At 39.6% G+C, this 14,097-nt stretch overlaps 1 protein-coding gene across 1 annotated transcript in view; it reads left to right on the top strand.

Moving 5' to 3' along the window:
* Window positions 1-14,097, top strand: part of PCBD2 (pterin-4 alpha-carbinolamine dehydratase 2) — a 53,818-nt gene that overhangs the window by 21,407 nt on the left and 18,314 nt on the right. The gene's annotated exons all lie outside the window — the stretch shown is intronic.

Here is a 14,097-nt window from a genome sequence, read left to right on the forward strand (position 1 = left end):
CCCAGCCCGGGGTTACCTAGGTGGGTTGTTTTGTTTTGTTTTCTTTTTAAATTTAGATAGACCTAGGTATATTTTGAATACATGAGGTCCCTTGATTGGGTTCAGCATAGGTGATCTTAGCCAGTGCCCTTAGCCCCAGGGAGTTGTATTTTTCATCTGTTTGTCTCCTACAGGTTATTACCTAAAATCCTTTCTCACTAGGGACTTTCCCCCCTCCCTCATTTCCTTGCTCTTGGACACAGATGGTTCCTAATGGTGACTGGTATTTTTGGCCGCTAAGTAGTTGTGTATGAGGGATGATCTGTGATGCCATGGTGCACTTCCCAAAAGAACAGCATTGATTGTCTTTGTTCAGCTTGCAGTTTTGAAGTATCAGAGAAGGAAATGGGCCACTTGTGGCATCTGTAGTAAATTGCATCGATAATAAGAGGCTGAAGTTAACACTTATGATTTTGGTTTAACAGCTCCGGCTACCCACAATTTTGTCTTTTGTGAATTTTAGTATCCTGAGAGCCCATGGCAGATTCTTCCAAGCTTCCAGAAAGTATAATGCTGGGAGACTAGCACAGACCTGTTTACCGCTATCAATTAGGCGCTCATTTCTGTTTTAATCCCAGGTCCTTTTTTTTTTTTTTTTTCATTTTTCTATGACCACTGGTCTAGCACTCTTGGCCAACTTTAAAAAAAAAAAAAACTTCCTGGTGTTCTAGGTAGAAAAGTTTATAAATTCGTTGAATACATTTTTTGGGAATTATTTATACAAATATTGATTAAGTGAAAAATGTTACTTTAAGGTCATTCTATATACAGATAACTTTTTCTAAAAGATTTTATTTACTTGAGAGAGGGAGAAAGAGCATGAGCAGAGGGAGGGATATAGGGAGGGGGATAAGAAGACTCCCCATTGAATGATGCGATGATGGATGATGCGACACGGGGCTCAATCCTAGGACCCGGAAGTCATGACCTGAGGCAGAGGTCAGATGCTTAACTGTTGGAGCCACCTAGGTGCCCCTGTATATAGGTAACTCTTAATGTTGCGTTATTTACTTGAAATGTAGCCAAATCATTTGTTTCTGTGAGTTTGGAGAATCACAAAAGTTTTTGTGAACCAAGGAGTGTTTGAGCATCCAGTAAGTGATAGTAGGTCTCTCTTGGGGTCCTGGGAGGTAATATAGGCCAGTTTGGTCATGGTGGTAACAGGGAAGTTAAGGAACCTGCTCAGACTTGACTGAGGAAGGAGGCAGTAGTCTCCTTCCCAGGCCAGGCTTCCTGACCTAAGGCCAAAGCTCTTGTCTGACACGGATCTGTATTTCGAAGGGTTGTGGAATAATTCAAGATGTGGATGGGCTTCCTGTTTCGGAATATCTTAGACTTTTGAATGACCAACTCTGCTGTTGAGTTCAAAATCAAGTCTGTTTCTTCATTTAGGATAAAATGCCTATTTTGGAGGGCCTAAAGGAGGCTACATGTTCTTTGTGTATTTTGAAGAAAAGAGAAGCCAGGTATTGTTTGGATTTTGACCTGTAAATTACTGTATGGTTCTCCATGCCTTGCCCTGATAACAGTCATTTATAATACTTGATCATTCAGTTATTGGCCCTAAGTCGACTACAGCTTGGAAGGGGGAAGTCATTTCCAGAATGAAGGTCTATAGAGTTAAAGCTAAAAACTTTACTTGGCAAATTAGAACTCTATGTAAGAGGTTAAACTTGTCCTGCACCGAGAGACGCCAGCTTTCTGAGCCACTGACCGTACAGCCGTGGATAGAGATGTGTAGAAGAGAGGGCATTTGTAATTCTGGATGTCTTAAAGTGTGGTTCTGCTATGTAAGCTCGAGAACAAGTTTCTTCAGTCTTCCTATTTATTTACAACTGCAAGGTTTCAGTTGAAGGGTTTAACATGTATGCATTACTTGCATACCCCATGGATCTCAGCCAGGCCTTTCTCATTCCTCTGGGAATGACAGCACCCTGTTACATCTGTGTAGTATGTTTAATTTGTTAATAAACTACAACATTTTTTTTTTCTGATGGCATAGTATGTTTTATAATTTGGAAAGCACAAAAAAAGTACAAAGAAGAAAAATGTACCTGTAATCTTTCTGCTTGCTTAAAAAGCAGTATGTGTGAATCTATAACTTCTATGTATGTATGTATCTATATAGGTTTGGGGTCATAGTGTAGATGTATTTTGCTCACTTTTTTTCCTTCATGTATAGTGAACATTTTTCTCTGACAAAAAATATTTTACTTCATGACTTTCATTGATGGGATATATATATGTGTGTGTGTTTGTGTGTGTGTATATATATATATAGTGGGATGTATGTTTATACATATTTTTTCTTTGTCTCTCTTTCTCTCTCTATTCCATTGGACGGAAAGGCCATATGTAATTTAACCAGTACTTTTCTGCAGTAACCCACCATTTCACAGCTGAGGCTTTGTGACCCTACCTTTTCTAAATGATCCATATTCATGCTGCCGGTTGATTACAAAAGTATCAGGGAGTCTTACCAGGTTGTTCTTAGGTTAAAGATATTCAGGGTCTTGATGCCCTTGGAGATCAGGCATAGATCCAATTACTTTTTTTTTTTTTTAAAGTAAATAGAAATCATCACCTAGATTGATCTCCTGAAGCTAAAAAATCAAGCCCTTTCAAGTTACTTGAGAAGGTCAGAAGGAAAATGTTATGTTACAGGGCTTTGTAGCTACCATTCTCACAGCTCAGTGGAATGATGTAGGGAATATTTTCATAGAAATGTTTCTCTTTTAGAGATGTTTTTCAGATAAAGAAGGCTTGTTTAATTCAGGAAGAGTTATTTCATAGGAAATTAAATCTTTGTAAATCCTTTATCACATTTCCACACTTGCCAGTTCTCTAGCAAATGATGGCTTTCAAATGGTTCAGGAATAGTTTCTTAAAAGGAAACAATTCCATGTTTTGTACATACTCATTTTTTAATTTTTGAGTTGGTTAGGTAAGAGAAACTTGTGCTTTCTCCCTGTGGATGTCTATGGGTGATATTAGCAGTTTTAAAACTCAGAATGGTAAATACTTGTAGTGATTTTTTTTTTAATTTCACCTGATGAGAATGTTTTCTTGGGTGTGATGAATAACTCCAAAGAACTTTAAAAACACAGCCAGTGATGTTGGCCAGGTGCTGGAGAGTTGCTGCTGCGTAGAGATCAGTAATTGTTACATCTTGGTTTGGTATGCCTGGTGATGTCTAATCATGTTGTGTTCTTGGGAACCATGAAAGAATTTTCTTTTCAAGTCTTCGTGCATCATTTTTCTGACATTGATCAAAGTTTGGAAAACCAGTATTATGTATGTAGCCAGGGCATTCATAACTGTCTTACATTCTTAATCTTTTGGCTATTTGGTTGAAATATATCTATGCTTTTTAGATATTGAAAGCATAATATCCTTTAACCTATAACTGCAGAGTTAAAATGAATTTTATGTGAAATATTTAGTTGTGGACCACATCTTCAGCTTTTTATATGCCACAGTGGTCTTGTTTTTTTCCCTTCCATTGTCTGATAGTGAGGTCATTTTCAGTCCTCTGAGAAATTCTATTCCCAGCCAGATGCGGCTCATATATTAAAAGTAGCACCTGTGGCTAATATCACAGCAGCTTACCATAAATTTACATGGTAACTAGGATTATATCTGTCAAGACTGTTAAAAAACATCTAGATTTAATTTGATTTCCAGTATTGTAGGAGCTATCCAACATTTTGCTTCATAACTATATTTTAAAAGTTAAAAATCACTCCATTGTTAAGTTTTATAGCACTCCTAGTGCCCATTAAGTTGATTTGTTCAATGGAGGTCAGAGTAAAGCAACTTGGCTACATTAAGATCGGAAACCAACCCATTTGTGACAAATTTAGCCCTTTCGTGTGAATCTTCTCAACGTCTCTGCATTGATTGGATTCAGGTGTAGCTTATGTCAGTAGCATTTAACCTCAAAAGAATGAGCAGTGTGATTGGGTTGTTGTAAATTATGGAGCATTTTGCCTTCCCTTGTTTGAACGTAACTGTTGACTCTGCTGCCCATGCCTGACTGCTCCACCGCATCTGCCTAGAAATTAGTAGTTTGGTTTTACAGACATCTTGGAAAATTGGGGTGCATGCCCTCACCCCTTTCCCTCCTTTATGTGACCCTTCTAAGCTGTTTTATTCCCCATTATCCTTTGAGTCATCTCCCACGTGTTATGATTTGTACACCTGCAGTTCTAAAATTATTTTGGGGTGTCGTTATATCATGTTGTTCACCAACTTTCCAGCATTTATGGATACAATAATGATTCACTGTAAATCAAAATAATTTACAAGTTACAGATAATCTACTCCTACAAATAAGAATTGAATGATTAATTTCTTTGGCATCCTCCCATTTGAACGTGAGTCCTTAAAAAGAAACCAGTAACATATTTCTTTGGATTCGTGAAAACTAACTTATAGTCCAGAACTGAATGAAAGCATAAGTTCAGCTTTCTGGACATTCTGTATTTTGACATGTAAACAAATATAAGCTAATTAAGATATAATCAGTGTCTCTGAGCAGTCGTCTTGCTCCTGAGAGAGTCCTTAGGGTTGATCCCGTGGGTGAGGCAGCCTGCAGGACCTCAGAACTGGGTTCATAACCCTGAGTGGGCATACCCATGTTAGGTTGGAGCTCAGTGTGGAGGCATCTCTGCCTTGCTGATTATCCTTCTGGAGGGACCTTTGCAAGCTTCTTTGAGCCTGAGCCTCACCAAAGGGAATGGTAGCCTAGAATAAGGTGGTAGTGCATGGAAGAAATAATTTGGAGTGAGGCTAAAATTACATACATTGAGTGTGTTACCTGGTGTAATTAATCACTTAACAGTATAAAAAATTTCCGTAATGAGCAGTTTGGAGCCTTGTAAAATATTTTGTTGGTAAATCATGACATCATTGTCCACTTCTAGGTTAACTTGGGCAGCTGCCCTCTCCCCATCCCCCCCCCCGCCCTTGTGACCCTGGATTGCCAGTGCAGTGTCCACTCAGAGGTATGTGGAAAAGAGGGGTGAAGATGGAAGATGGGTGTGCCCAGCACCAGTTTCTGACCCAGACTTTCTCAGTTGTTTACTCTTCTACCTCCTTTCTTACCAGGTCTTCACAGTTGGCCTTTCTGTCCTCTCCTACCACACTGTGGGCTCCTAGGGGGACAGGGACAGTGTCACGGGGCCCAGAGTCTGGAAAGGTGCTTGGTACAGAGCAGCAGATTGGTATACATGCATATCCTGTATTTTCAGGGACAGACTGTTCAGGAGATGCCAAATATTCCTGTTATGTTAAATGTTTCAGATCCTGTACAGAAAGTGGAAACGAGAGATTTTGCTGGCCACAATTAGTTTTTCTCCTCCATCTTCCATTGCAGTTAGAAGCATATGTGTGGTTTTGTTTTTAAATGTATCAGTTGAGGACAGTCCCGGTGGCACAGCGGTTTAGCGCCGCCTGAAGCCTGGGGTGTGATCCTGGAGACCCAGGATCGAGTCTCACGTCGGGCTCCCTGCATGGAGTCTGCTTCTCCCTCTGCCTGTGTCTCTGCCTCTCTCTCTCTCTCTCTGAATGAATGAATGAATAAATAAATAAATAAATAAATAAATGTGTCAGTTGATGTTCTGGAGGAGATAGGAATCATGAGAGTGCTGGCCATGCAATGGGTCTGCCTTGCCACATAGCCTTTTTCAGGATCTCAAGGTTTAGCCTACAGAGGGCCCAGCAGCCGCATCTGTCCAGCTACCAAAGACACAGTCTTAGAAGGTTGATTTTGAGAACAAAAATAAAATGTATTTTAGAAGACCTGCTTATTTTCAAAGAGAAGTATTATTTACCCTTAACTCAGAAATGAGTTAAATCCTAAAAGAATCACTGAAGTGCCCAGTGCCAGCTTTTATCACTCATTAATACTCTGTTACTGTAATTGGTTTAGATATGGTAGAAATGGCTAATTTAGAGTCAAATGGGCCAACTTTTATAGCACAAAATATGTATAAAGCACTTTTGCATGCACTGGCTCATAAAACATGTTTACTTTGGTTCTTTCATGAATAACATCTCACATTGAGAAATGAAAACTGTGGTACTTAACTGCATTTTAGAATTTTGTTTTAAGCCATGCAAAACAGCATTGTATAATTGTTTTTTCAGATGATAGTATATATGAGTATATATGAGTAAAGTTTATATTTCTAGTAATGAAATCCTCACTTGGCAAATTTTGACTGTTGTTATATAGTTGGTGTTGGATGAACAAACAGATTTTACGTGAAACATTTTTTCATTCATTATACAAGCAAACATTTTTTTTAACTGCATGCAACTTTTCCTTCACCAAATTCTTAAAAAATAAGAATCCTTTAAAAATCCAAAACTTTGTTATAATGAGTCTATGTTATATACATCTAATATTGTAATACTCTGGGTCTGTAATTAAGAATGGGCTCTGCTGACCAGTGTTGGGAAGAGGCACAGAAGAAAGTTACAATACCTTGCCTATTTACAAATTAACCATTACCTGCCAAAAGCACATCAGACCCACACAGCGGACATCCGCTAATCCAGTGGTTAGCCATTCCGGGCTCTAATGCACACTGTTTTACACGTTAACGGTTTTGAAGTTCCAGGCCAGAGCTGACCTTTCACATGTGCTCCGTTCACAGTAGGAATCTCCACTCACTGCTTCCTGTCAGACTGGATTATGGTGACACAGCCCAGGGCTCACTTTGGCTGCAATTAAGTTTTTGATCAGAATTATTTCGTTCACAAACAATCACATTTGGTAAAATGTTACATCTGCCCTGAAAACCACTGGCAGCCTCTCAGTTTATCAGTGTGATGTGACTGTAATTCTTCATTTGTTTTTCATAAAATGGCAAACCATCTTCTACATGTTTTTTTTTTTTTTTTTCTTTTGCCAGTTTCTGCCTTTCATTTCTTTGGGCTTGGAAGGAAACTATATCTTGAAATAAGTATAGATCTACCCGTAGACTTTGGGAATTTGAATGGAATTGTCTTTGGTGCAGAACAAAATTATCCAATTGAGCCAAGATTCAAACATTATTTCCGAAAATTGTTAGTGGTCGTTCTGTTTCTCACACAAGGAAACGTTTTAGCTTTGGGAGTGGGGGGTTCGAGGTTTTGCTTTTTGGTCTGCAGTTCTGTAGCCTCTCTACCTACCATGTTGCTGCCTTGCAGTATTTATCGTCATGCGCATCTCGGGCTTTGTCACTGTGGTCACTGCCTTGGGTACCAGATATGAAACTGGCTGCGGCTCTGTTAGCTGCCCCCCATGTGGTGCTTTGACTAGCTTCTAAAAGTGATTTTCTCACTGAGAAGTGGCAGCAGAGGTACTCTGAGGTCGCTTTTTCACTGGCTAACTACGTAGCCTCTGTAATATGGTGTGGCTCTCAGCGACACTGAGTTTCAGAGCCGATTTTCACTGTTGAGTGTCATCACCCTTTGGAGCAGAGACCGTTACATGGTGGTTTTGTGGGTTGGGTGGGACACTTGAGCACAGGGTTGGAGTTTGGATTGGAGTTTGGGTAAAGGAAATGAACCTCTGACTTAATTTTGTGCAAATAGAGGCTGGGAAGCTGGTGCTGAGGTGGTGCTGTGCAGGGGAAGGGATAGAGTTAGCAGGTTGTGAAGTTAGGAATGCTTGAATGCTGTCTGAAATTCAAGCATTAGGTTTAGAAAGTTCAATTACTTTTAATGTATATGTAGAATGCTATTAAAGGAACTTATTACCAGGTTTTAAGTTATTGAGTTAAAACCCAAATCATTTCCCATTTGCTTTGGTGGGACCAAACTTACTCATTACTAACTCATAAACTTACAAGTGGCAACAGAAAGGTGTTGCATCAAAAAAATCTGTTTACCTTTAATTTTTTAAGATTCTCAATGAAGTAGGGCCTATATATACTTGTGAAAGCCGAAGACTTTATTTAAAGGGACTGTAAATATTAGATATATTCGTGTAACCATCATCGTCTCTATTGTCAGTGGTGAGCGGATTTTTTTTAAGCTAATCCATTTTTTTTTTTTTAATAGAGGACCAGGGGGAGGGAGGAGGGAAAGAAAGAGAGACTCTTAACCAGGCTCCATGCCCAGTGCAGAGCCTGATGTGGGGGCCCGGTTTCACAACCCTGAGATCATGACCTGAGCTGCAATCAAGAGTTCGGTATACAAAGGACTGAGACATGCATGTACCTCAGGTTAAACCCATTCTTACAGTGTTAGTCTTTAACAAAACACCATATTTGAAATATATCTGACCATATTTACTGTTTAAAGGAAATACATTTAAAGAAAGTGCTGAATAGTACTGAATTTCGAGGGAAAACACCAACCTAGAATCTTCTCTTTTAGTTATCATTGGTCAGTAATACTCTGCCTTCTTAGTAATACTCTGTATGTGGTATACAAACAGACAGTGGCCAGACAGGATTTCTAACTTAATTACAAGCTTATGTTAATAACGGTCATTGATTTTCTTATTTTCAACTTTTTCGTCTGAGATTGTGGAATTTTTAGAACTTTATATCCATAACCTGTTATGCCCATGTAATAATGTGTGTGGGTCATCTGCTGAGTTAAAGGAAGCTTCATCATCTTTGAAGGAGGTTTTAACTGAAATTTGAGGCAGTCAGGAGAAAGTAATGCAAAGTGCCTCACCTCAGTCTATGCTAAAAAAGCAGTGACTGCAGAAATCCTCTGCAGCACCCACCATGTGTGGACATGATCTCCAGGCCCAAAGCCTTCACTGCATCTAAGGAAGGCAACAGATGAAACACTTAAGAAGGTTCAAAAGTGCTCTTTCTGGAAAGGCTGGGACAGATAATTGTGACTTGGTGTCCACTCTCCTAGTATATGAAACTGAAAGATAAATGGGATACTTAACTACCTTAAAGTTTTACTAGCTCATATAAAAACACTTCTGAGATCCAAAGTAAGTTATTTATGCCAGACAAAGAACTCTAGACTGTCTCCTAAGTACCATGAAAAAAAAACAAACCCTTACTTCCTAAATAGTATGATTACTGGCTGAAGGAGACTCCAAGTCTATGCTCTGAGAAGAATCTTAATAATCTTCTTCTTATCATCATCATCATCATCATCATCATCATCATCGAACACAGAACTTATCTCTGTATTCTGGTCATCACATCACCCAGCAGGAGGAACCCTGCCATCATTGGTCTTCCCCCTTACTGTTGCGGTGGGGAAGTCAAGGCTGGCAGGGAGGAATAAGTATCCAAGGTGGGAGTGCTAAGCCTGTACCTCAAGCACACGTTCCCCTTTTCTGTTTCTGGACTTCATGTATCACAGGACCATTTAGGCACTTTTCCATAACATTCTGTGTGGGCTCAGAAGGATTTAAAGTTAAAGCAGAACATCTCTTTAGATGTTTAGTAGAGAAAATTAATTCAAACTAAAAATTGCAAGGCATGCTTTTCTGAGCCTTGAGGGTTTGGGCCAGTTAAGTGCTGCAGTCCCTGCCAGCCCCAACCCCGTTGGTCTCATAAAACATGGCACTCTGGATCATACATGTCTTTCAGAACCTCCCCCGAATTTATTTCTGAGCCACCCAGGCATCCCTTGCCCACTCTCCACAATCACACTCTCCACAATCACAGCTCAGCATATTTTTTGTATTTGAATTTGTAATTGCTCATAATTCTCAAGGTTTTGATGAAGAATACATCTCAGGGCAGGCAGGGCCCCCAAGTTTGCACTTGGTGCCTGAGGAAGATTAGGCGGAGCAAGACAATAATGGAGACTTTAACCTCATTATGGTCTACCAGTGTCATCATTTTGAAAGCCTAAGATGGAGATCATTTGATGTCTGTTGTACTCTTTTCTCTAAGCACTAAAGTCAGAGCTACGTAATAGCAGTTTTGCTTCCTGACTGCTTGGCCTTTTCACAGCTGCTCAGCCAGTGGTTCTTTCCTGGAGAAACCAGAGCTGAGCATGAAGGGTGAGTGGCAAGCCCCAGTCACACATGTGGCTGGAAGAAATATTTGACAATAAGAACCTTGGTCTCAGAGAAGTCTACTCTGGGGATCTTTCCACAGCGTACTCTCCCTGCATGTTGGAGGATTTGACGACAATGTCCCTGTTGTTTGAAGTTTGTTGGGTGGAGTGTTTGTTTTTACAGGTTCAATTGTCATAGTTTTGGCACAGTACTTGTGCTAATTGGTTGCTTTAATAGGTGCTCAGCTAAAGAGGACTTTACCATATTATCTAATGTTTTTACTGCGTGTTGAAAAAAAAAAAAGATTTAAAGAAAGATGTCTCATTTATTCCATAGACCTCAAATTATACAGTTGGTCTTCTAGTTTTGCCCCTAAAACTCCACAATGTATTGATAGAGAATTCAAAGAATCTTAATGTTCAGAAGGCTTGACTTAGAAAGACATATTTGGTATCCATGTCTCCTACGTGCTTGAATTGTGTACATGAAATAGTTTCTCAAAGAGAAGATGACGCATTCTCTCTGAGATTGTGTGGCTTCTAAAAAGAAGTAAAGAAGACCATGGAACTAACTGAAAAATGAGTAAGATGTTTTCATGTTCAGAGTACACAGTAAATGAATAGTACTATGACAGTTGAGGGGAAAGGCATAGGAAAAAAATTATAAAAGTTCTTCCTTTTTCTAAAGTTTTTGTTCTGTTTAATTTTTCTCTTTAATTAAACTTTGAAAGGGATGCCTGGGTGGCTCAGCGGTTGAGCATCTGCCTTTGGCTCAGGACATGATCCCACAGTCCCGGGTTCGAGTCTCACATCGGGCTCCCTGCATGGAGCCAGCTTCTCCCTCTGCCTCTGTCTCTTGCCTCTCTCTGTGTGTCTCTCATGAATAAATAAATAAAATCTTTTTTTTTTAAAATAAACTTTGAAAGTAAAAAGTATAGGAAACTTATTTTTGCTATCATTAACTTTTAGGTAAAGGAAATAAATGGAAAAAGTATAACCTGACATCAGGGATTTGTCCTAGATATACATGTGGGGGCTTTGGAGTTGGGCATACTTGGATTCGAATCCTAGCTTCACCTTTGATGAGATGTGTGATTCTGGACACATGACTTAGACTCTTACAGCCTCAGTTCTCTTCTCTGTAAAATAAAAATGATCAACCTGCTAGATGGTGATGGGCTATCATTATTAGCTGCTGTTCTTTTTAATTGAACATTTCTGTGTGTGAAGGGACTGTGCTATGTGATTGGTACACATCACCTCCTGTAGTGTCCGTAGGGAGTCTTAACCCAGCCAAGTGTTGTAGCTTGCTCAAGGTATGGGTACAGAACCCAGGTTTTGGATTCCTAGACTAATACTCTTCCATCTGCTTCTCACATAGTACTTTGTTTTTTAAATGTTCTATTCCTCTGAAAATGAAATACAATTGTAAATAAATTAACCAAGTTTATCCATTCCCCCTGTTGATGGGCATTTATTTATTTATTTAAAGATTTGATTGATTGATTGATTCATTAGAGACAGAGAGAGGCAGAGACACAGGCAGAGGGAGAAGTAGGCTACCTGCGGGGAACCTGATGCAGGACTCTATTCCAGGACCCTGCGATCACAACCTGAGCCAAAGGCAGATGCTCAACCACTGAGCCACCCAGGTGCCCCTATTGATGGACATTTAGGTTCTCGGCACTGCTCATTATTACTGTCAGTTCTGTAACAAGCATCCTTATGTCTCCTTATGTACAGATGTGAGAGTTTCCTTAGGGTATAGATCTAAAAATGTAATTGCTAGGATAACTCTTTGGCATACAGATTGAAAAAAATGAAGATGCAGGATTGTGACAAGTCAAGGCTTGAGGACAGTCACATTGTAGCTCATTGGATAAGGCTCTTCATCATCAGAGAACCGCATAGTGACCTAGGTCCTCATGATTTCAGAGCATTGTGAGCTGATTTTGAAGTGGTACTAGAAGTGTGGGAAGATGTATAAACATAATGAAAACAAGAATTAGCTAGTGGGGTCTCAGTCCAAGGTGTGAGTGCTTTAAGGCAAAAGACCTACTTTTACCAGAACTTATTATGATAGCACTAATTTGTAATGTCGCCAGTAATATTGCTTGTTTATAATCTGTCACCTTAAATTTTTACAAAATGCAGAATGTTAAATTCAAACCCATTACGGAATGTCTATTGTCTGAAAAAAGATACTTTCTGTTTGATTTCACAAGATTTATTTTCTTTAATTTCACAAATCAGAGGGCTCCAGGTTGTGACACAAATTGTATCTGTTTGCTGTGTTCATTCCTGTACACATCTTAGTGAAAAACTGTGCTGGTCGGGTTGGCTCAGGTTCTGCACATTCTGGAACTGGTGGAACTGGATTAGGACATTGCAGTGGCCACTCCAGTGGAGCTGGGGTGGAGGACCCACATGCCTGGTGTCTGCTAATCCATCTCATCCCCTTAGATTTCATTTCATTTCAATTTCATTTCATTTCATTTCATTTCATTTCATTTCATTTCATTTCATTTCATTTCATTTCATTTCATTTCATTTCATAGAAATGCACAAGAGAGCACACAAGCAGGGGAAGGGGCAGAGGAAGAAGGAGAAGCAGGCTCCTCACTGAGCAGGGAGCCCAATGCTGGACTTGATCCCAGGACCCTGGGTTCATGATTTGAACTGAAGGCAGACACTTAACCGAATGACCCACCCAGGTGCCCCCATCCCATTGTCTTTTAATCATCTCACTGCTTTCTGTGGAGGAATCCTATTGTACACCCGTCTTGATAGGCAGAGGTAATTATATATATTTGCTTGGGTAAGCAAATCGATAAACTTGCAATAAAGTGTATCAGACCATTTCTTTGGCAGGACCAACAAGAACAGCTTGTGAAGCAGAGCCGTTTCCAATGGAGCATGAAAAGTTTTGAAAATTCTCAGTAATAGCAGAGAGCAGCATTTGAAACCATCCTTAAACAATTGTTTGTTTTCCTCTTCCGCAACCACGTTTATAAAAATTCAGTCAGACAGGCGTTTTGTTTTGTTTTAAAATATTTTCAGTGAATTGTTATCTGCCGAATGCACATGTGTTCCTGCACTTTTTCTTTCACGATTGAAACTTTAAACCCTTCCCTTAAGTCCCCCTGAAAAACCTTGCTCTGCCCAGTAAGGTTTGCATATGTGAGAAGGGCTGAAGGGATTTGGACCCTGGAGAAACCTCCCAATTTAAAATCTGTCCTGTGTAGTTGTGCACCAGAAATGGCCATGGTCAGTGCTGCAGGGGCTCTTTGTCTTTATCTTCTACCAAGATTACTCACCTCCAAAAAGATCTTGGTTAATTTGGGTGTTTCAGTTTAGTTAATCAGATCAGGAGTGCTTGTGAACATAGCAAGAGGCATGATTGAAACATTTATAAAAATTTGGCTCATAGTAAGCACCATAATTTGTTGGAAAGAATTACCTCTTCAGTGACGTTAAAAAAAAAAAAAAAAAACGACCCCAAAGATTGTGGTTTATAACACCACACCTGGTCCAGATTGTACTGGACGAATCCATATTTGCTTCGCTGTAAATGATTTTGAGGGTGGAATTCCTGGGTTGTTTTCTGTCTTGTAAGCCCTTGACATTGTACTGGTACCTGTGTGCACACAAACCTCCTGACATGGGAAAGGCCAGCTCAGCCTCCCACTGAAATGCAGGTTGGCTGCATTTATTCTGCATGTTCCTAGAATGAGGAAATGATATGACAATAAACAGAAATGCCCTTGCTGAGGAGAGAAGGGAAGCTGGTGTTTATCTGGTCAGGTGGTTTAGATTAGCCATGATGCGGCTCTGTATTATGTTACTTTAAATCTTTGTGTCCCAACAGGACATAAATTATGAAGATTGTTACAGTATGTTTCATCCTCTGTAAGATCAACAAATTGGAATAATTTTTTTTATAGGAAAATCACAGTGCTTTTGGCAAGGCTATTGAAGCCTTTAATTTGACTTGAGTTTTTCTCAAATATTATGGCCCGATGGAGAAAGTAGGATTTGCATAAGGTATGCAATAATAAACTTTGGAAAAACAAAAGGGAAGCA

The sequence above is a fragment of the Canis lupus genome, chromosome 10, assembly GCF_048164855.1.
Source record: "Canis lupus baileyi chromosome 10, mCanLup2.hap1, whole genome shotgun sequence".
In the NCBI taxonomy this organism is placed as follows: Eukaryota; Metazoa; Chordata; class Mammalia; order Carnivora; family Canidae; genus Canis; species Canis lupus.